The sequence below is a fragment of the Ictidomys tridecemlineatus genome, chromosome 7 (genome assembly GCF_052094955.1).
Source record: "Ictidomys tridecemlineatus isolate mIctTri1 chromosome 7, mIctTri1.hap1, whole genome shotgun sequence".
NCBI lineage: Eukaryota > Metazoa > Chordata > Mammalia > Rodentia > Sciuridae > Ictidomys > Ictidomys tridecemlineatus.
The window spans coordinates 116,725,647-116,748,676 of record NC_135483.1 but is presented as its reverse complement, the minus strand read 5'-3'; the positions used below and the strand labels follow the sequence as shown (position 1 = coordinate 116,748,676).

Here is a 23,030-nt window from a genome sequence, read left to right as displayed (position 1 = left end):
TTTCTTTGCTGGCAGAAGTGTTTAGTTTTGTGCCCCCGTGGTTTAGTTCCATACCACCACACATGAAAATAAACACTGTCATTGATTCCTTGCTAATTCTTCAGAATTTTACAATTTATAATCACATATAAAACTATGTTCTCATTTCTTCCTTTTCTAAGCAAAACATAGCACATTGCTTACTCTGAACCTTTCTCTTTTTTTGGTATAAGTAGAGATTGTTCACATTCTTTAGAGTTGCATAGTATTCCATTGTTGAGATGTACGTAATAATTTAACCAATCATTTAATAGAGACAATTAACATAGACATTTATGTTGTTTCCAGGTGTTTATAGCTACAAACAATATAGTCATGTCATACTTGTCTATACACCATATTGTACTTATGCAATTATATCTCAAAAATGTAAGAAATAAATTTGATGAATTAGGATGTTTTGCATTTTTAATTATAATATAGATAAAGGCCCTTCACAGTATCACATCAATTCCTATTTCCCCATGGCCTCACCAACAAACACTTTAAACAAACTTTTGACTTTTGCTACTCAGTAAGTGAATAACTCTGGTATCGTGACACTGTTTAAGTGGTATAGCTTTTATTATATAGAGCATCTGTTCATATATAAGAGACAATGGTATGTTTCCTATGCACAAACTTTGTATTTCTCTTAAATTTTTTGTTTATTTTAAATTATTGATTTCTAAAAGACCTTTATGATATCAGCCCCTTTTCTACAGCATGAATACCCAGAACGAGCTTTGTTTATCTTTAGAATTTCAAATAATTTTGGCTAGGCACAAGTTTTTGTTTTCATTTTCATTTGTCAAATTTATCAATCTGGTTTGGCTTTTATAAAACAATAAAATGAAAAATACATTAATAAGATAATCAAAATACATCTTTCTTCCAATATAGCATTACACTTAAAATCTGGATTTCACTAGATACAGGAAAAAAAAAAAAAAAAAAAAAAACACTATCCAATATCACCACACTGATTAGCATGGAATGAAAGGTGCTGACCAAAAGACACTGAAGAAAAGAAATGAAAATAGAAGTCAAAAAACATAATGAGGCATAACCAAAAAATGTTCAGAAATTATGTTAATGCCACTGCAGGATGAAAGAAGAGTGAGGTGAATGGAAAACGCAACTTTCCCTAGTCACAACCTTATAAAAATGTCAATTTATCTGAAGTTAATGTATACATTTTTTTTTTACAATTTTTTTTCCTGTTTTAAGAACTCATTATCATTTGGAAGTGTCCCCCAAGGGCGCATGTGTTAATGTCTTGGTCTTCACCATGTGGTGTTGTCTGGTGGCAGTAGGACCTTTAAAAAAATGGAGCTTCTGTAAACACTGGTGTGGCTACATCTCTATAGTATGCTGATTTCAGATGTTTTGCATACATATTGAGGAGTGGGATAGCTGGATCATATGGTGGTCCCATTTCTAGTTTTTTTGAGGACTCTCCATATGTGGAAGTTAGTCCAAAATAAAGAAGAAAAAAAGGGGGGGGGTGAGGGGGTATTCCATTGAAATTGAAAAAATATCAGTGGAATAGAAGAAGAGGGTAAAGAGGAGGAAGGCAGAATGAGTCTGACCTAACTTTCCTATGTACACACATGAATAGACCACAATAAGTCTCACTCTTATGTACAACCCCAAGACACTAACTTAAAAAAAAAAATCTTAAATAAGTAGCAGACACATCAATAGGATGGAAGGAAGGGAACAGGGGCAGGAAGAAGGGGAGGGAAAGGGAAGTACTGGGGACTGAATGAGAGCAAATTATATTTCATGCTTTTATAATTATGTCAAAATGAATTCTAATGTTATGTATAAGTAAAAAGAATCAATACAATTTTTTTTTTATGGAGTCTCATGCAAGGAAGTTAGGTCATTGGAGTTATCTCCAGAGATATTGGGATCCCAGACACTCTCTCGCGCTTTTGGCCACCTAGCTGTCATTAGGTAAGTGGTTCTCCTCTGTCACACGCTATTGCCATGACATGCCACAGGACCAAAACAATAGGGCCAAGTAACAATGATCTGAACCATTCACCAAAATAAACCTTTCCTTCTTATAAGTCATGCATTCATCTCAGGTGTTTTGCCACGGTGCAGAAAACTAACACAGAACTAGCCAAAATAATTATAAAATCTACATGAGAAAAAAAGGACACAAGAATATCCATGAAAATCTAATACAGAAAAAGCCCTAATGTAAATGAGTTCTACAATGTTAGAACATATTATAAATCCTCAATAATTTAAACCGTATTCAATTATCACATAACTATCAACAAACTTTGTTATAAGAAATACAAAAACAAGTCTAATAAATATAGAAATTGAGTTTACAATAAAAACATCACCTCAAAGCAGTGAAGAAAATCCAACTATTCTATAAATTTGCTGGTCACATGGATACCCCTCCAAAATAAAATATTGGATTCATACTTCATGCACTCCAAGTACCATTTCATCAATACATCATTATTCCTAAAAAAATGGAAGGAGGAGGGAAGGAGAGGAAAGGGAAGAGCAGAGAAGGTGGGGAAGATAGGGAAGAAGAAAGGGAAAGAGAGAGGGAGGAGAGAAAGAAGGAAGAAAATGCATTGTAGATGAGCTCTTTCATAACTTTGAAACAGTGAAGACTTCTAACTATGAAGCAAATATACATTTTAGTATTTTTTTAAAATTGTTCTACACTATTCTAAAACTTTAAGATTTTTTTTCCTGGAATAAAATACCAGTCTGTGCCAAATCTTAAGAAGCTACTTTTCAGAAATAAATGTACAATCTATTTTCTTTCAAGTAGAGTGATATATACAAAAATATCAGAGCAACATAAACACAGAAAAGGAACCTGATTTTAAAGGGCCTCTGGTTGAGATACTGAAATAAAAATTCTGAGAGATCTTTCAAGTTAAGTATGCTAATCCCTTGTATATTTTAGAAGGAACATGGATTATAAAGATTTACAGTCAGAAGATACAGGTTCAAGTTCTCATTCTCTCCCTTACCAACCACATAACCTTAGGAAAATGACTTAATCTTTCTGAAATTTAATTTTCTAATCAACTAATGGGATTAATGAGATAATTCCTATCAATGTCACAGGGTTAGTATTGTGATCAAATAATCTAATACATCTCAATTAGACTTCATAATCTTTAAAAACTACACAAATATTCATTGCTATTTAATAAGTTATATATTTAAGCACAATAAAAATGTAACTTTTTTGGGCTGGGTTTCTGGCTCAGTGGTAGAGTGTTCGCCTAGCATGCTTGAGGCACTGGGTTTGATCCTGGGCACCACATAAAAATAAAACGAAGGTTATTGTGTCCACCTGCAACTGGAGAACAAATATTTTAAAAATATATCTAACTTTTAAATATTTTTAATTGTAGATGGACACAGTGCCTTCATTTGTTTGTTTGTTTGTTTTTTGGGTGGTGCAGAGAATCAAACCCAGTGCCTCACACTGGTAGGCAATCGCTCTACCACTGAGCCACAACCTCAGCCTCATATTTATGTTTTAATATAAGAAATCCAGATTATCAAGTTTATGGGGACACTCTATGGAGCATGATAGCAGTCTTGGAATTTATAGAGCCGAAGTTAGAACTTATTTGCTGCTTTCTATGAAACTACATTTTACTGATTTGAACTTTATTATATAAAATAAATTGGATCACTATGCAAAAAAAATAATTATCTCAAATGGCAAATTATCATCTGCTAGGAGTCAATGTATAGAAGCAGCAGAAGGTGCTGTGAGAAGTTGAGGCAGAGACAAGTCCCTGCCACCTTTAGTGAAGCCAGTCCAAAGAATAGACTTCGCAGAGGGACGTTAGCTAAGGAAGAAACAAAGAAAGTGGCCGTCCCTGTTCTCATGTGGGACCATTACTGCTGTGCCCCAACCTCTCTATCCACAGAGACACACCAGTGGCAAGATGAAAAATGATGGCCTCTTTGCCCCTCTGGGTTTTAATAACTCAGAGAAAGGAATTTTCAGATATAACGGGTGACATACCCTGATAACAACAACAACAACAACAAAATATTTGAAATAAAGACACCAGGAGAGGAGAGGATCTTCGGTTTTGCTTTGTAATCTTAAATATACTATGCAGGCGGGTAGGTTCAAGCCAACTAGCTCCTTATAACAATATTCACATGGACTCTATATACCTAGACTAGGAAGTGACTCTCTAGAAATGACTAGGCTCACTTCTGGGCTGAAAAAGTGTACAGTTTACAATATATAGTTATATACTTTACAGCACACAGAATGTATTCTAATCCCGTTTCTGTTCACAAGAATGGAACAAACCAAATTAAAAAATCAACAACCTTTCTCCTGCCTCCACCCAAAAGAAAGAATAAAAGTCTTTTTGGGCTGGGGTTGTGGCTCAGCAATAGAGTACTCGCCTAGCATGTGCAAGGCCCTGGGTCTGATCCTCAGCACCACAGAAAAATAAATAAATAAAATAAAGATATTGTGTCCAACTAAAAACTAAACAATTTTTTTTAAAGTCTCTTGTGTTCAGGAAAAAAATATTGACCATATTAGTATGAATCCTTTCACAACATTGCTCAGTTTTCTTGTCTCATAGTTTCTCCTTTCTTTAAGGTTTGCATTGCTAATATTAGACAATTTTTTCTGTGCTTGTTAATTTGCCCAAACAATGGTTTTTATCAGTTGCATTATTGGAGTGGTCATCAGCAGAATTCAATGTGACTGAACTGCTCTGCCTATGTTCTGAAGAGCATTGGTGTCTGTGTTGACGCTCAGATTGATAAGGTGTAGCTTGAACTTGTGGGCTATGCATCTTAGTTCCACTCACTACCAATGGTAAGCTGGAATTGGTTTCTACCACTTGCCAGAGCTGGTTATATACATCTCTTTCCAAATCTGACATCAGTGACACTATGGCAGTGGCTTAAAATTGGCCACGGTAGGAGTGTTTACACCATGGAAAATGGCAAAAGCTAAAACTACTCTGCTCCCCAAGAAAACCACTTTTATTTTCCAGCACACACTATCTTATTTTCTCTCCATAGGACCACTGCTTTCTGACCAGTTGTGATAAAAGGGGGACCTTAAATACAATTTGACAGATTTGCATTCACTCATAATACAAACTGAAAACAAGTGCCTCCTTACACCAAAACAGGAACCATGCTGTGCCAGGTATAATACCATTTGACATCTTCCAGAAGCAGGGCCTTGAGCTGTTAACTCTATAATCACTTTATGGCACTGTTGGGGACCCATTCTTGAAAGGCAGTCATATTTCTAGCTGGCACAAATTGAGTCCAATCTTTTTTGTAGTGAGTGATTTGGTTTGCTTGGTTTTAAACTGTCCCCAATGCACTAAGGTCATCAAAATTTAATGGTAGCTTGCTAAAGTTGAATTCAATTGGCTGAACGAGAACAGACAGATATGAGAAGATATCGTAGTGTAACTGTTTGCACACGAGTGCGCCATTATTTGCAGAAGAAATGCAAAAAAAAAATCAAAAGTTGAAATAATCAGTTACACAAAGCTTAGTGTGTGGAGAGTGGGAGGAAGGGCTGCATTGCTGCTGTTCAGTGATCCATTAATGAACTAGGCTCCATTGTTCTTGGGCAACAGTGTAGGGATAATGTTGATGCCCAGTGGATTCTGTTTTCCCTATCCAATCTCCTTTCCCTGACTCTACCTTTCAGCAAATATGTTGCCGAGATAACCACAAACACTTTACCCTCTTAAATGCCAGATTATTCAAAATCTTCCTTCAATGGATGTCCTGTATGGTATTTATCATTTGCTTATGTGCCTCCAAAACTTAGAGGTTGAAGACATAATACCCCTTCTCCCATATCTCAGAATGTGAATTTGGAGATAGAACCTTTAAAGAAATAAGATAAAAAATGGTATCTTTAAGGAGGGTCCTACTTCACTATGATTTAGGCTCTTATAAGAACAGGAGATTTGGATACAGGTGACACCACACACAGGCACCATATAAAGACACTGGAAGAAAACAGTTATTTTCACGTTTCAAAGAAACAACCCTGTCAACACCTTGATCTTGAACTTCCAACCTTTAGGTACTTGAGAAAATAAACCTGTGTTATTTAAGGAACCCAATCTGGCATTTTGTTACGACATTGTCTAGTTACAGATAGCTAGCCCTAGCCCTAATTAAGACTGTACTCTCTATTGTAGACTGAATTGTGTCCACCCCAAATTCTTATGTTGAAGCTGTATCAATGGGTGACTGCCTAGAAACCAGGGAAAAAAGTCTTACCATACACCAATCCTGACAGCCTCTTGACTGTGGAACTCTAGTCCTCAGAAATTTTGAGAAAATTAATTTCTACTGTTTATGCCACCTAGTCTGTGTGATTGGCTATGGCAGCTAAGCAGACTGTAACACTTTTCCTTTGTATACTGTGCTGCAAAGTCAGTATTGGAAAATCATTAGACAAATGCAGTTACCTATGAGGCAATATCAAAAATAGAATCTAAGAATAAAATAATTCCATTTTGATTTTCTAAAACTTCAAGTTTATTTCAAACAAGAAATAAATAAGTTACACTTCACTATCATGCTTTTTTTCAGCTTCTGAAGGCTCAATTCTCAAAATAGGAAATGTAAAAATTAACCACATTAAGTTACTGGTAGAGAGTAGCCTTAGAGGGCTGGGAATGTGGCTCAAGCAGTAGTGCACTCGCGTGGCATGCGTGCGGCCCAGGTTGGATCCTCAGCACCACATACAAAGATGTTGTGTCCGCTGAGAACTAAAAATAAATAAATAAACATTTTTTTTTTTTTTAAAAAGAGAGAGTAACCTTAGAGACTACGTATTTTGCTGTTGGGGCATAATTCTTCACTGAAATTATTCATCAGTATGGTTACCTAGGAAGAAACATGAACATTGCCTGACCACTAGGCTATCATGTGTTCTACCAATGTCAGAGTCATCCAAATATATGGTGAATTACTGTGATGCCCATTAGCCTCTGCACCTTGGAAGATGCCCCACTGAATCAGTGATTAGCACTATAGAAGAAATTCAAAACAGACCAACTGAATGTTTTTCCTGGTTCTGTCATTCCAACTCTGAATCATTTTCAATCTTCTCTTTGCCTTTTAAAGTAACCAGGGTGGTTGGTATCAACAAATCCCCTTGAGTCTCCAGCTTCTAGCTTCCAGTTGACTTTATCAATAGAGTAGATCAAGAACTAGAGGAGAGTGAGGCTAAGGTATTTATTACAGATGACTGAGGAGTGATTGAAGTTGTCTTTTGCAGATTACCACTGCATTCATCAGCCCTCTTCATTAGATCCCCTCTCTGAGATCCTGTAACCTATTCTTCTTTTATACCTTTATATTTAGATTAGTAAAACCTCCCTCCTCTTCCAAATGACTGGCTACTGCACCTAACCTTCTTAACATGGGTATTGCCTATAGCTTTGTAAACAATCTCTTTATTAAACTTTACTGATGTATAAGTCAGGGTTTTGTTTTGTTTTGTTTTGTTTTTGTTGTTTTTTTTTTACACTGTTGTAATGAAAAGATCTAACCCAGAACAACTGTAGAGGAGGAAAAGTTTATTTGAGAGCTCACAGTTTCAGAGCTTTTAGTACATAAGGAGACTGGCTCCATTCTTCAGGGTTCAAGGTGAGGCAGAACATCATAGTGGAAGAGCAAGGCAGAGGGAAGTAGCTCATATTATGATCAGAAAGCCAAGAGAGTGATCTCCATTTGACAGACACAAATATACATCTCAAAGCCAGGCCTCCAATGCCTCACCTCCCTTCAGTTACCACTCAATTAATCCCACCAGGTGATCACTTCACTGATTGGGTTAAGGCTCTTGCAACACAATCATTTACCCTCTGAATCCTCTCATATGGTTGTATATGTGAACTTTTGGGGAACACCTCACATCCAAACCATAACATTCCATCCCCTGGCCTCCAAAAGCTCATGCTTATTTGACAATGCAAAATACATTTAGTTCATTCCCAAGAGTCCCTATAGTCTCAATAGTTCTGAGATATTCAAAGTTCAAGTCCAAAATCTTCTCTGAGGCTCAAAGCCATCTTGCATTGTGAGCTCCTATAAAATTAAAAGCAATTTACAAATATCCAATATAAAAAGGTACACAGTAAACATTTCCATTAACAAAAGTAGGAGCATAGGAAGAAGAGATGGGACAAAAGCAAGACAGAAATCCAGCTCGGCCAAAAAGTCCTATAGTTCTGTGTGTGGCATCTAGAGCACATGGTATGATATCATCTCCAAAAGACTTCTGTAACTCTGCCCCTGCACCTTGTTGGTTATAGCCCAAGTGGCCTTTCTACTGACTTATCTAGTTCAATCTCTATAGCTTTCCTAGGACAGTGTCCCACATTACTGGAATTTCTTAATCTCGGAGGTCTCCACTGTAGCTTCGTCTTCCTCTGCACATCTCCATGCTTTGCCCTCTGGGGGCTGCCTGCAGGGACTCTGACCTGTTGCACGTTGCTTGGCCTTCCAGGCCTTCCTTTGAAATCTTCCACCAGATTAAGAAATCTATCACTTTTAAAATCAGTCTCGAAGAAACTCTTACCACATGGGCAAAATGCAGACAACTTCTTAGCAAGAACATAACAGTAATGGCCTTTAGCCCAATTACCAATAGTGTCCTCTGAACCCTCTTGAGCCCTGTTTTCATTGTCTGTGGTTCTACTGGCATTCTGGTCTTCTGTGATTCCTCCAGAATTGACCATTAAGCTCTGCTTACAACAATCTAAAGCATTTCCTGCGTGCACTGCTAAGCATCTTGAAATTCCCCCAACCAAGTCCAGAATGTTCCCAAAGCTTCTGAACCACATGGTCAGGTTAAATCACAGCAATGGCCCCACTCTGGGTACCAATTTCTGTATTAGTCAGTATTCTCTAGAGGAACAGAAACAATAGGAATTATGATAATAAGAAGGGGATTTATTTGATTAGCTTACATGACCAGCAGCCAGAGAGCCTACAATGGCTGTCTGCAGGCTGGAGAACTGGACCAAGCAGCAGCTATGCAGTCTAAGAGGCTGAAGCCTCAGAAGAAGAGGGATCAATGATGCTATCCAATCCAAGACCAAAGACTTCTATAAACTTCCTGGAGAATTACTGGCAGAGCTCACTTTGGAAGACTGAAGGAGTAAGAGTCTGATATCCTCTGGTGATTACAGCAACAAACAAGAACCAGTTCAAGAAGAATTGAGCTTGCATATGCTGCTGCTTCCTTATTCTTCCATTTTTTTTTTAATTCCACCCAAGCCACCATCCTATTGGATGGTGTTGTCCATGCTTAGGGAGGGTCTCCACTTCAGTTCCTACCCTACATGCCAATTATTCCTAGAACATACCTTCATTGACATGCCCCAAAGCCTCTTAATCTTTGGCATCTCTTAATCCAATCAAGTTGACAATCCAAATTTACCATTACAACTAAATTGGCCACTTTTGCAAGAGAACTTATACCAAACACACCAGTCTTCTTCATATCCCCAACCCAAGTAACTGTGGAGAAATATGTTCCCACATAAAGATCTTTCTGTTTTTGTAATTTCTCCTCTGAAGCTCTCTTTTCATTTTTCATCTGACTGACTCTCTTTCATCATTTCAGAGTTCTATTTACAGTCATTTTTTTAAAACTTTCAGAAGTCCCTCCCTCTTCTTGTCATTGTTCCATTTCATGTCTTAGCATTTATCAGAATCAAAGTATATATTTATTCATTCAGTATCTATCACTCACCTTTTACTATGGGCTCCATAGGATTAGAAATCATGGCTATATTACCATGTATTCAGTGGTCACAATCATGCATGGGAATAGTAGGCTATCAATAATTATACACATCTACTTATCACCCATCCATATTCCCCCTGCTTTCTTCACGCAAATGCATGCACCCACACAGACCATATTCACAATGCACATACACATTTAAGATATCTATAACATTTTAATAGCTAATTTCTACAGGCTGCCTTATATGCTGTTTTAACTGAGTAACATATATAAAAAATTTCGGAAGAGAAATGGGCATAATGTCTGACTGCCCTATTACCTATGTGTTTCAGGTTCCTAGAAATATACATATACTAATGAATTGAATCCATAAATTGTTACTAATCTGGTACATCATTCCCAAGGAAGGAATTGGACTTTGGGGAAAATGGTCTCAATCATTAATTAGGCCCCCATTCCTATTTTTAAATAAAAAGTAGCACATCAATAGCAAGTTAAAGTATAATGATGGAACACTTAATATTAAGTGAAAGAAAAACCAAGGAGTTATGGATGAGGTTTGAAACACTTTGGAGTCTGCACAAGAAGGGATTTGGGCTTTTTCTTTCCACCTATAATTCATAATTGAGATGACATTGGCTCCTCTAGTGTACATAGAGATTGTGGAAAGATTGAACATTTAAAAGATTTTGAACATGTCTAGAGATGTCTCTCTCCTTAATTGCATAAGGGCAAAGCTTTTATTTCAACTCTGGCCAAGGAAACCCTCGTCTTAAAACTGTTTTCATTTGACAAAATGTTTACTCTCCGAGGAAAGAGGCAGGACTGTGCCCAGTTGGTGAGCCAGCTCTGAAGTGGTTATGTATGAAAAAAGGAGAGATCCAAGGAATGGGCAAAGAAAACTTGCCAAAATTATCATGACATCAGGGTGATAGATCAAATCCATGACCTTGCAAATCTTGGGAAATTTGTGTATACAAAACGCATGGCACAATCATGAAACTTCTAAAGACATTCTCCAAACAGTCATATATTACAAACTGCTAAATTGTATATCACATTGAATAAGATGTTAATGTTTCAGAGACTTTGAAAGCAAACATGCTTATATATGCAGATTTCAGTTATAGAGAAATCCTTGTCTTAATTCAACTGTGCATACCTTTTTCTTTCCACAAATGTAGCCCAACTGCCAGGCAGCTGAAAGATAAAGACAAACACTGAGAACAAAGCCCAGCACCAGAACTAAGAGATTTGATTCATGCTCTGAGGTTCCATGCCACTTCTGGCTGCCATGAGATGTTTACTACATATAAAGGACAGAGGGAGTGAACATTGATTATGAGCTCACTTGAAAGTCTCTCACACCCAATAACTGTGTTTCATTTAGGAGGTCTGGTTGGGATCAGCTGAGACTATCCTATCAGTGTGATTGCTCAGGAAGTTCTGAGATAATCCTGCATGGTCACAATATTATTACTTGATCAATAAAAACCTCATTTTGCAATGCTAGAATGATGAAGATAAATAATACATACACAATTAATGACTATGGCAGGGGTTTGGAGTTAAATAGCCTTGTCTCAGTACTTCCACTGTTTTACTATGAAACTCAGTTTATTGTGCTCCTTCCTCAGTTCCCAGACTCAATTTTATCTACCTATGTCATGCAAGCTACTTTGCTAGAAAATGAGGAGATACCAAGATGACTAAGAAATTTAACATCTAATAAAAAGTGTAGCCTAGTCATGGTAATGTACATTAATGCCTACAGCAGGGGAAACATTAGGATTAACCACATCAGGAGTCACTAAGTCTTACAGCTGAGGGAAAGCAAAAAAATTCATATAGCCAAAGTCCCTGAGTTGAGCTGACAAGCTAGATATTCATTTTCACTCTCGATTTGTATTTACTAATTACACTTAAGATTTTAATGAAGGCAGTTTTTATCCTTAAACAAATATCTTTCTGATGAGGATCCACCTTGGATTTTGATGAGAAATAAACTGTACCATTTCTGGAGGAAAAAGTGGCTCAGAGATGAAAAGTACAATTGAAATTGTACAGCAAATAACACACCTACAATCTTGTAGGCTGCCACTGTGGCATAGCATTTAGAATTTATTTGAGTTATATAACCTGTGTTTAAAAAAAAAGTTCTTAGAATATAAAAGTTTAAGATCTACACATAAGTGCCTACCATTGGAAATCAAACATATCTGACACCTTTTCAACAGTTTTGAGTATTTGTGTGAACCAATCTCCACCAGTGTAGTCTTTGGTGAAGGAAGAGGAGGCAAAAAAAAGTGTTAAAGGATGTCTAAGGAAGTTTAATAGCCATGGAAGAGGAAATTGTTTAGAAACTAAGAAATGAAAAGATAACGAATTCTGAACTACGTCTCACTGTGCTCACTGAGTCTTCGGCCCCTAGATCATCAGCACACATGGTACCCTTTAAATATTTGTTTTAAAGTATAATGAATTAATTTCTAGTTTTCATGGACAAAATGATGAGCACAAAAGACTATAAATTTCAGGTAGTTCGACCATGGCATGCACCATGTGAAGAACAGCATGACCAAAGCAGTATGAAGTGACTCTCCCGTCTTCACTTATCTAGAACAAAGTGTGCATGATGCAGAGGAAGCACATGGGAGGAAGAATAAAATTCAGGAGGTTCCATCATGCATTAAATATGTTGATAGGTCCTGTACATAAAATATTTATTTAATCCTCAAAACCCTATAAATTAGATATTACTCTTCATCCTACAGTTAAGAAAACTAGATTTCAAGTGTAAACAGTGGACATGTTCAAAAGAAATAAGGAAAAGAGAAAGCGTCTTCAGGTCAAAGACACAAAGCACCCCAAATTAAGTTCTCCTTCTAAACATTGACATATTAATTTATCCCTTTTACTAAAAATAACAATAGGCAAATTGTATACATAAGAAATGTTTCTGTGGGATTGCACATGTATGCCCATTTACATTGGCTGATAAAACTAAATCCCCTTTTGGAAAAATGTAATGAACAAATCCAGAAAACAGCTTCACCAAAACCTCCTATAAATGATCTCAGTTCTGTTTTGGAAGAAACTACTCTCTAAGGAGAAATGAAGTAAGTTTTAGTTTCAACATTCACTCTCTTTTTGTACCATTCATGAATAAATTGGGCTAATTGTTGAATGTGAGAAGTGATGGTTTTATGATACATATGTTACTGACCCCAAACTATTGGTGGCTACATTCAACATCTTTAATAAAGAAGTTAGGTTGAGTCTAGAAAAAAGAGCTGTGATTCCCAAGTTCAGTCTTGTATGCTCTTTGCAGCCCACATATATGTTCGATAGGTAACTCCAGATAACAAGTCCACAAACCTGAAGCACTGAGGAGTTTCAAATATCACATAACATTTCAATATTTAATATGTATTTGAAGCATATCAATTTCTGCATATAAAGAGTGACTAGCACATCATGCATTACAATGTCATACTAGTTCTGAGGAACAACGGCTTTCAATTTAAAGAATAAAACACCCTCCAGCTGAAGAAAATTCTCACATTACAATATGTTTAAAAGAATCTATTCCAGTTGTGGTTGGTTGTCTATGAGAAATCTTTTTTCATAGGGAAAAAAAAATGAACATTCCCATGTGAAAGTCTTTCTTGCAAGAGAAAAAAACTGCACATTGCATTTTATACAAACTAGGTGAATTCAAAATGATGGATCATTTCAAAAATATTCATTATACTATTTACTTACATAAATGTGGTTGTATAAAAAGTAAAAAAGGAATGCATTCACAATTGGTTTAAGTAATTTTCTCTTGGCAAACCACCATATAAAACAGGGGCGTCATGGCGCCACAGAATTCTGAATTGTGGTGGAGCATCATCAGTACACATGGCATTAATCTTTGTCTCGTTGCAGGAGACACCCTTGCTTGCATTAGCAGGCTGCCTCTTAAATGTAAGATGGTGTAATGTAACTCAGGTTTAAATAACACAATAAATAAGATCTATTTCTCTTTGGTCTTTCTCACCAATTTTTTCCAATCCCTTTTTGTTAAAGTGTTTCTTTTTCTTTCTTTTTTTTTTTTTTTTTTTTACAAATTTTAATGTAAATAACAACATATTTATGGGGCAGGGGTGGGGGATTTCCAAAGTGTATGGTAAAAGAAGAAGCTCAAGGGATTAACATCAATTTTTTAATATGTTAAGCAATTGAAAGATTTTTTTTAACTGTCTTACATATGTGAACATAGCATAATGACTTACCCCACTTTCTTACTTGTCTTTTAGCAAACTGACAGTCTCAATATTTTGGAAGTCTCACTGTTTTATATCACTTCATGGTCCCCATGACAAGGGAACATTTAGTTGCCTTTAATGTCTTCTAATTAAATACTCAAAACATTCTTAAATTCTTCTTTGTCCAAATATAGATATATTTTAAAATAACATACTTTTCCAAATGCATTTTTCTATTGAACTGAGAAGCTTTCAGAAACTGTCCCCACTGAACATAATGACTATTTAAGGAAACAAGCTATTTATGTGGAAATATTAAGAGGGATGATTTTGATAACCCACACTCAAGGCCAAAATAAGGATCATTGGGACTTTTACTGAGGAAGTTAATGGAGGCCAGGCCATTGGCAAATGACCTTGAAATCCCTCGATGTAGCCTCAAATTGGCTTCAGCACAAGCTTATTATTAATGCAGACAGCTAGTTTATACCATGAAAAGCACATGGTATCTCTCTGTGAAACCATAGCTGTCACTCAGGGTCCCCCAGATGCAAATAAAAGCATCAATGGGACTGCATCTTTACACTTTTTCATGTATTTAATAAATATACAAGTTTATTAAATAGCATTTTGTTTCTTATGAAAATTAGAATTCATCTGCTCAGTAGAACCTTTATTTACACATACACACACACACACACACACACACACACACACACATGAATTATTATATAAAGGTATTAAAATGAAACATATTATCTTACAAAACTTGACTCAGAATTTAAATTGTTCTTTCCTCTGATTAGTAATACCCTGGAGACACATATCAAAAACCTTTGTTTTTAGGTAACACAACACCTAAAAACCATTTTCCCTAGTATTTTTGAAAGTTGATATATTTTAGATTTTGCACACATACACACACACACACACACATTCACTTAGTCACCCAGGCAGAAAGGGGTTGTTTGCTCAGTTTGCAGATAATCATTAGGGGATGGGTTTCACTATGGGAAATTTGAGTACCATATATTCTGAGTGTAAAATAAGGAAATAAAGCCTGGAAAGTTAGAATAATAATAATAATGTTGTTTTGTTATTATTATTATTATTATTATTATTATTATTATTATTATTATTAGAAATTCATGTTTAGAACTTTAAAAAGAGAGAGAAAGGAAAGAGGAAAAAAATCTCCTAATGGAAAAGCATTAACAAATACTTTTTCATATGAATAAAATCTGTAATCAGTTAGATAAGAGCAATGTGCCTTTTTTTGGCATTTAATCAAACAATGAAATCATATACACATTTCCTGACACAAAAGACAAATGATGTAATAATCTGAAGGAGTTTCTCTATCTCCTTGGAACTTTGCATACTTGACTTGTTTTCCATATTTTGTGACTTTAAATGGTGGGAAAATTATATTAAAATGCTTGTAGCAGTTCCTCTAAACTAGCATCCTTTTTGTTTTATTGTATTTAATATAAAAGCAGCAATTATTTGATTTCAAAGTTATGAAAATATGTACCTTATGAGAAAACAAGCAATTTAAGCTTTAATTGGTGTCATTTTTCACAGAACTGGCAAGATTCTTGCATCCCTGGCACGTTGTTTTTCTATAAAACTGCAGAGCTGCCTTCAATGAATGTTTTACGAACGCAAAAGTTGTTATATGAAGGTATATGCATAGATGCCTGGAAATATAAGATTTCTGGTGGGAGTTATTTACAAAAGATGTATTTCATTTGTTACTGTGCGTGTAACAACTCCTATTATTCTAAATGTTTCTCTCTTCTCAATAAGACTCTTCTTAGCTCATGTCTATGAAACATTGAGGCTTATGACTAAAGCAGAATAAAAGCAGACTCTTTGATGAGGGAAAAAAGAACACTTGTGAAAAAAAAAAGTAAAATGAACTTACAATTTTAACTGAAAGGAAGCACTATTGTAGTATGTTGAAAGGCTAATTCTGGTTTTAATTAGAAGAAAGACAGTATAGAATATACATTGGGAGACTTGCCTTATATAAATTTCGTATATGAACCACAAAACTTTCTATTTTCTGAAATGTTGGCTTACCACGAATACCTTCACTTACTCTGTTCAGATTATGTATTTCCCGAAATTAGGTTTTGTTGTAAGGGACAGCAGTTTTATATATTTGTTGAGAGATTACACAATCTTAGCATCTCTAAGGATTTTAGGGGTTTCCATATCTGGGGAGATGTTTGTTGTTGTTTTTAATAAAAATTCCTGGAGCCATTGTCAAAGTTTCTTAGTCCCAAAATTGGAAGACAGTAATAGAATCTGTATTTTTAAAATATGTCTGGATGGTTTCTGAGATCAGTCAGATTTAAAGAAAATTGAAGATTAGTAGATTTTATGCAGGAAGTTCTTGTTGGGGAACTGGGGGTTGGGAAAAACAAGAATTCCTTATATTGTATTTCTTTGGTTGCCCTTTTTCATGTTGGCCGTTTTTGTTAGTATCAATGATAAATATATACTGAGTATTACACCAAATGCCACACATGATTCTGATAACTCTTCTATACTAGGAGATTCAAACAAAAAGAACTCTGCATATTTTGAAAAACTGTCCACGTTGGCTGCCCACTTACCACCACTAAAGATGAAATGACCTCAATGATTGATGTCCCTCTCATTATTATCATTATTGGTTTGATTCAATTTTGATTCAATATGAAATATCTGATTTGCATCAGAATTTTTCATTGTTGCCATATTCCATGATTGTCTATATTAAAAGGTTTTACAAAGTAGCTCAGTGAGAAAAAATAATGTACTTAATATGTTCAATTCCTATATGACTACCACCTTTTCACTCACTGATTCATAACTACATTAAAAAATCTATGCCAATGCTGAATGTTTTCTTTGATATAAGGAGGCTGATACATGGTGGGATAGGGAGAGGGAGCATGGGAGGAATAGAAAACTCTAGATAGGGCAGAGGGGTATAAATGAGGTGGAATGTGATGGCCATTATTATCCAAAGCACATGTATGAAGTCACAAATTGGTGTGAATATATTTTATATACAACCAGAGATATGAAAAATTGTGCTCTATATGTGTAATAAGAATTGTAATGCATTCCACTGTCATATATAAATAAAAAAAACTCTACCAAAATATGTCCAAAGATACTGGCAGGAAAGTTCCAAAAAAAATTTTTTTTCCTGAAAAGCTAGTGAATGCACTTCCAAGTGGATATCAAAGCACTGTGCATCTTTCAGAGATGTCCTTTGATCCTAAAAGCATGGCAGAGTCTTGCAGTTTGGCTTATGGACCTTTTCTTGGTGTCCCCCAGTACCTTGGGCCTACCCCATTCAGAACATAAGACTGGGAGCCCCCAAGATGTAGGCTTCTGTGATTTTTCTCCCTATCCCAATATGCAATTCTATTTTTCTGGACATATTCCAGGCCATGGTCTACAATTTATTTCTGTAAAAGACTAGATGGTAAATACTTTAGATTTGTGTAGGTTATACAATTTGTGTGGCAATTACTCAATTTCTGCTTAATATAATGCAAATACTGTTACAAATAAATAGGTGTGGCTGGTTTCAATAAAGCTTTACTTATGGACACAAAAACCTAAAAGCAATTTTTATGTTCCACAAAATATTTTTTTTCTATTTCTTCCAACTATTTAAAAAACAATTAACACACATCTTGATTCACAGGCCATACAAAAATTCAGCAGATCAGGTTTGGCCAGTGGGCCGTATTTTGCTGACCTCTGCTTTAAGCAATCAATACACATTTGTTGACTGGTTGACTGGCTAGATAATTGTAAGAAATTAGCCTCTGTTTAGACTGAACACATGATGAGGCTACGCATATGATAAATGAAAGCCTGTGTTGTGACATTCAATCTCCAATTTAGAAATAATTATAAAGGACAGAAAAAGTACTTCTGAAGTAGTAATTAGTAGGCAAAGCCAAAATGACGCAGGAATACATAATTAATATCAAACTCAAGATCTAGACAAATCAGAGTGCATGTAGACTCATGCAACATGAAACTAGATCATTCCATCCTTGCTAGTAGGCAGGCTATGATGTCCTTCTAGCTGCTTCTATGATGGTTTACTCTCCAGCCTGTTTGATCTGCTTCTGGAGATTAGGGAGTGTCTATTCCCACATTTGGCTCTCTGTGCTGTCCAGTCAGACTCACATTATTTATTTAATTATTTGAGCACACTGTCTGCTGTTCTAACCTGCCATAGTGTGACTCTGAGCAAATCCAATGACTTTTGCGAATAATTGGATTGTTGTGCTCTGGTATTCATCATGTTACTGTTTTAGGGTTTAAAGTCCTTTTTATCTGGTGATGAGGAATCATCTGCAGGATATAAAGCTTCCATTCAGGTGGGTTGAGGACGATGACTGCAGAGCTGTGCTGGTGTCTAAGGTGAGAGGAAGGAACAGGGCAATGGTAGAAGTTGGCATACTGCATCCTTGACTCCCTCTTGAAATTTCCAACTTAGAGTGAACAATTAATCCCTCAGATTTATTAATTCCAACTAAGAAAATTGAGCCATCCGACATTAATATATTTCTAAAATGAATTTCTTAAAATGGCTAGTCCCAAAAGGCACAATACACTTGTCCTCTTCTAACATCACTCTCATGCATAGACTTCCAGGAGACAGTGGAGTCCTTGGTCCTCTTCCAATTTGCAGACAAGGCTGCCATGTATACTAATACATCACTTGTCTTTCAAACCTGAATCACTCAAAACCAAGAAAACACAGGAAGACTTATTTTGTTTACTAATTAGGGAAAGCCATGTACCTTATTTTAGAAGGTATTTTTTGAACCTTATGAATTGGTACGTGATGCTGTTTACAAAATTGAACATGTAATCTCCTCTCTAGTCTCAAAATACTTGAGAAAATGGTTGGTAGAACTATGAAATAGGGAAAGTCAAAACAAGTGCTTAGAGCAGTTGCCATATATGTGATCAAATATGTGTTCCCCACTTCATGGTCACCTCTATTAGGCTGTGTGCCACACAGGAACGAGGACTCTGTCTGTTTTTACAATAGTGTGAAACAGGGCCTCATATGTTAAAGATACTCCATTAAAATGTACTGAAAAACCAAATGCATAAAAAGTTCCAAAGCAAACTGGTAAATGATCTTAGTTGTTTTAATAATAAAAAGAGATAAAAAGATAATTCCTACCCTATACATACCACAGTGAAAAGTAAAATACTCAGTACGTCTCCCTGCCTCAGTCTGATAGCTCCTTTTTTCAAGCATCTATGTGTCAGCTTCTGCCCACATAGTGTTTCTTACCTTCTGCTCTGTGCATCTCACACCGTCTTCTTTACCAGAATCCATACAACCTCACTGATTTCCCCCCTACCTCTGTTTTCACATACGTCCATACCCCTTCTAGGCCTGAATAACATCTCCAGTTCCCTGAGGTAACTCCTCCATGGTGTGTTCCAGTCATGAGGCTATTAGTGACTATTTTGGGAATAAAATAAATTGAGAGGATGACATTTATGTATACATGGATATCTTCCTCGCTTTAACACTAAAATAATGCTGTAACCTCAAATGTATCTTACATCCATCTGCTTTAGAATGTTGGTCACAAAGTCTGACTCCTGTAATTGTCAGAAGACCAGGAACATGGAGGAGTGGTAACCAGATTCTTCAGGAGCTCCTTGTGTATCTACATGGAGAAAGCTATCATAGAGTATGAGGATATGAGTAACGGGCATATTGTATGTGAAAAATAGTATAATTTTTCAACCAATGCATTAAGTTAGACAAAGACAAAACAAATTATTTGGGTCAAAAGTTAGCGATCCCACTTTAGCTAACTTGTGCAAACACACAATATATTATAAAGATAACTAGACAATCTTATGAAATCCAAGACTACTCATGTGTTTGGGCTCTCAGAGACAAGAAGCTCACAGATACTAGGAACTCAAAAATTCACAGATACTAGGAATTCAAGAACTTGCATATATTATGTCTACTTCTCTTTCCCTGTCTCATTCCTTCTTTCCTCTTTACATGTGATCAGTTACCTTTTTCTCTGTTTTCCTTGGTTTCTCTGACAAGATGGTCTACTTTTATTATAGTGGAAAAAAAATGTAATATAGTTTTCTAACCACTTAGAAACCCAAATCTCTGGGATTTCTTAATTTGGGTGATATGCCTGGACTAGTTCTATATGAAGCTGCAGTCATCCATGTGGAAGATTGTAGGTGAATGGAGGAATTTTTCTGGAAAATATGCTAGTTGAGAGGTACTTCAACATAGTCTCATGAAGAATAGGATATATATGCCTCACAAACCCCTGATTCTTAGATAGGAGAGAACCCTCCCTGAGAATTGAGAAGACAAGAACATGGGAAAGATCACAGAGGACAGGTGAGTAATTCTTTTTGACCCAGGTCAAAGTGAAAGGAAGTTCTGACTGTTAATTTGCTCTGAGACATCAATAATTGTTATTGGGTGAGGCACTGAACTCTCAGGTGCTATGGCCTCATTTTCTATTCTATTTTAAATGAAGCTCAGATGTGAGGTAGAAACAAATACTAGTTGAGACTAAATGAACTGGACATTGCATCATAAGATCGAACTAGACAATCAGCAGATCTCATTTATTGGTTTCACATTTATATGCCATGTTCAGGTACTGTGTTAATGATTACAGGTATTAAATTAAATAATATACAATATCTTCCCAGTGAATCTCAGATTCAAGTAAAAATCTATAAAACAGGATTAAGAGAATCATGAGTTCATGGTGGAGGACATAGTAAATTATGCTGAAAGAACAAGGAAGAGGTCATAGAGGAAATGACATTTCACTGGAGACCTAGCAAAGAAGTAGGAGTTCATCAAGTAGGAAAAGTGGAAGAACACATTTTGTACCAATAAGGCAGCACAAACAATTTTAGAGATATCATGTTTTCTAGATTTGTTTCTCTGAGGATGAGCAACTTGGCGAAAAATAAATAAATCTGTCCCATATTAAGGGCAGATATCAGTCCAAAGGAATTTTTGAGGATTTATAAAGACAAAGGAATAGATGAATTTGACTACAGCCAACTTCATGAAACCAGGAAAACATACGATTCTCTAAATTCTAACTCTCTCCAGGAAACTGTGAGTCCATGTATTGAGACTCAAAGCCATTCTCATTCCTGCCTAGACATCTTGACGTCTACATGTTCCATTGCTGAGGATTCTTTTTATGAACCCCTTCTATTCCTTTTTTATTTTGTTATTGGGGGGGTAGGTTACCGGGGATTGCATTTGGGGGCACTTGACCCCTGAGCCACATCCCCAGCCCTAATTTGTATTTTATTTAGAGACAGGGTCTCACTGAGTTGCTTAGTAAGCCTCATGTTTCCTGAGGCTAGCTTTGAACTCACAATCTTCCTGCCTTAGCCTCTCAAGCTGCTAGGATTACAGGAGTGTGCCATGGTACCCTGCTAGCCCCTTCTATTCTTGATCTTCACCAATTTGCACAGATTTTTAGTGTCGTCTGTTGTTATATATAGGAAATCCTTATTCTCTGTAATGTCACTTTCTGTAATGTCACTTTCACTAAATGCCAAATCTGCTGTGATATATTTATCTTGAGAATTATTTGGCTTGGACAGCCTGACTCCTCACCTGAGTCTGTGTGTACTATCAACCTACTCAGGCTAACATTCTGTGTTCCATCTTAAGAGATCTTCTTTATTTTCTTTTTCTCATCTACATTTTGTTCCTTTCTGCTTTTTGTAGCACAAACTGAATAGAAAACAAAACTTTGATTAGGGAGAAATAAGACTACCACCACATTTCTGTTTAAACACTATTAAAAATCATACCTGTTACAACATCTTGGAAGTATATTTTGCTATTTCACTTTTATAAATCCTATGTGCTATTTAAAGATATAGAAAAGAGACACATAAATGCAAGTTATGGGAAAGTTAATAATTGTAATAATTATCTCTGAGTGTTTGTGAATGGCAGAGGAAATGGGATATTCCAGAAAAGATGAGAGAAAAAGATATAAATGCTGATTTTTTTCAACTTATAGACAGAGGAGTGGCAATATTTATCTTCAGATCATCTTTAACATGCTTAGTAAATATACAACTAGAGCTGACTAGAGCTAAAATTAGGTAAGAAAAAATGTAAATATACTCTTGTTTGTGGGAATGCTTAAGTTCACAGAGAAAATAAATTTTTAAAAACAGCAATTTTTCAAACAAATTTTATGGAAGTAAAAGTTCTCATTAGATTACAATAGGATAAAAGAAATAAGTTTTACTTTTAAAATTAAAACTGTAAAACAATTCAATAGAAAAACAACTAACTGCAAAGCATTGCACTGAGATTTGAAAAAGTAGTAAAAGATTTAGACTGAATTGTTCAGTTTTTATAGTCTTTCCTGCTCCATAATCACTCCCATGAATCTGTAAGTATCAAGAAGAAAAGTGCTGTATATTTTCTAAGCTCCAAAAATTCCTCAAAATAGTTCCAGTGGTTCAGAATATGCATAATGATCAAAATATCCATCTATAAATACTGTTGGTCTAGCATGTGACAAATAAACACTATCAAGTATTTGTACATTTACATATGTATGTACACACACATGTATGGAGCAAAGACAAGAGGAGGCAGAAAGAATATATCTATTAATGCTTGCAACTAGTTGGCAAATACATACCCCACAATATGACTGCACTGCATGGAACTTAGGGGAATATGTCTTTCTGTATTGTATACATACACTTAAACATAGAAGTTGGAATGATTGCATGTACACATGCATTCATATTTTAAATAACATTTTCAATGCAGTTTGAAAATACATATGTATATACATACTCACACACATTCCAAAATGCCATCATTCAACAAAATTTATGATGTTTATTGAAATGTATCAAAGCAGAAATACATTCCAAAA

The 23,030-nt window shown here is 35.7% G+C and overlaps 1 long non-coding RNA gene across 2 annotated transcripts in view; it reads left to right on the top strand.

Annotated features, from left to right (window-relative positions):
* LOC110596964 (uncharacterized) overlaps window positions 1-23,030 on the top strand; it is a 63,715-nt gene that overhangs the window by 938 nt on the left and 39,747 nt on the right. The window lies entirely within an intron of this gene.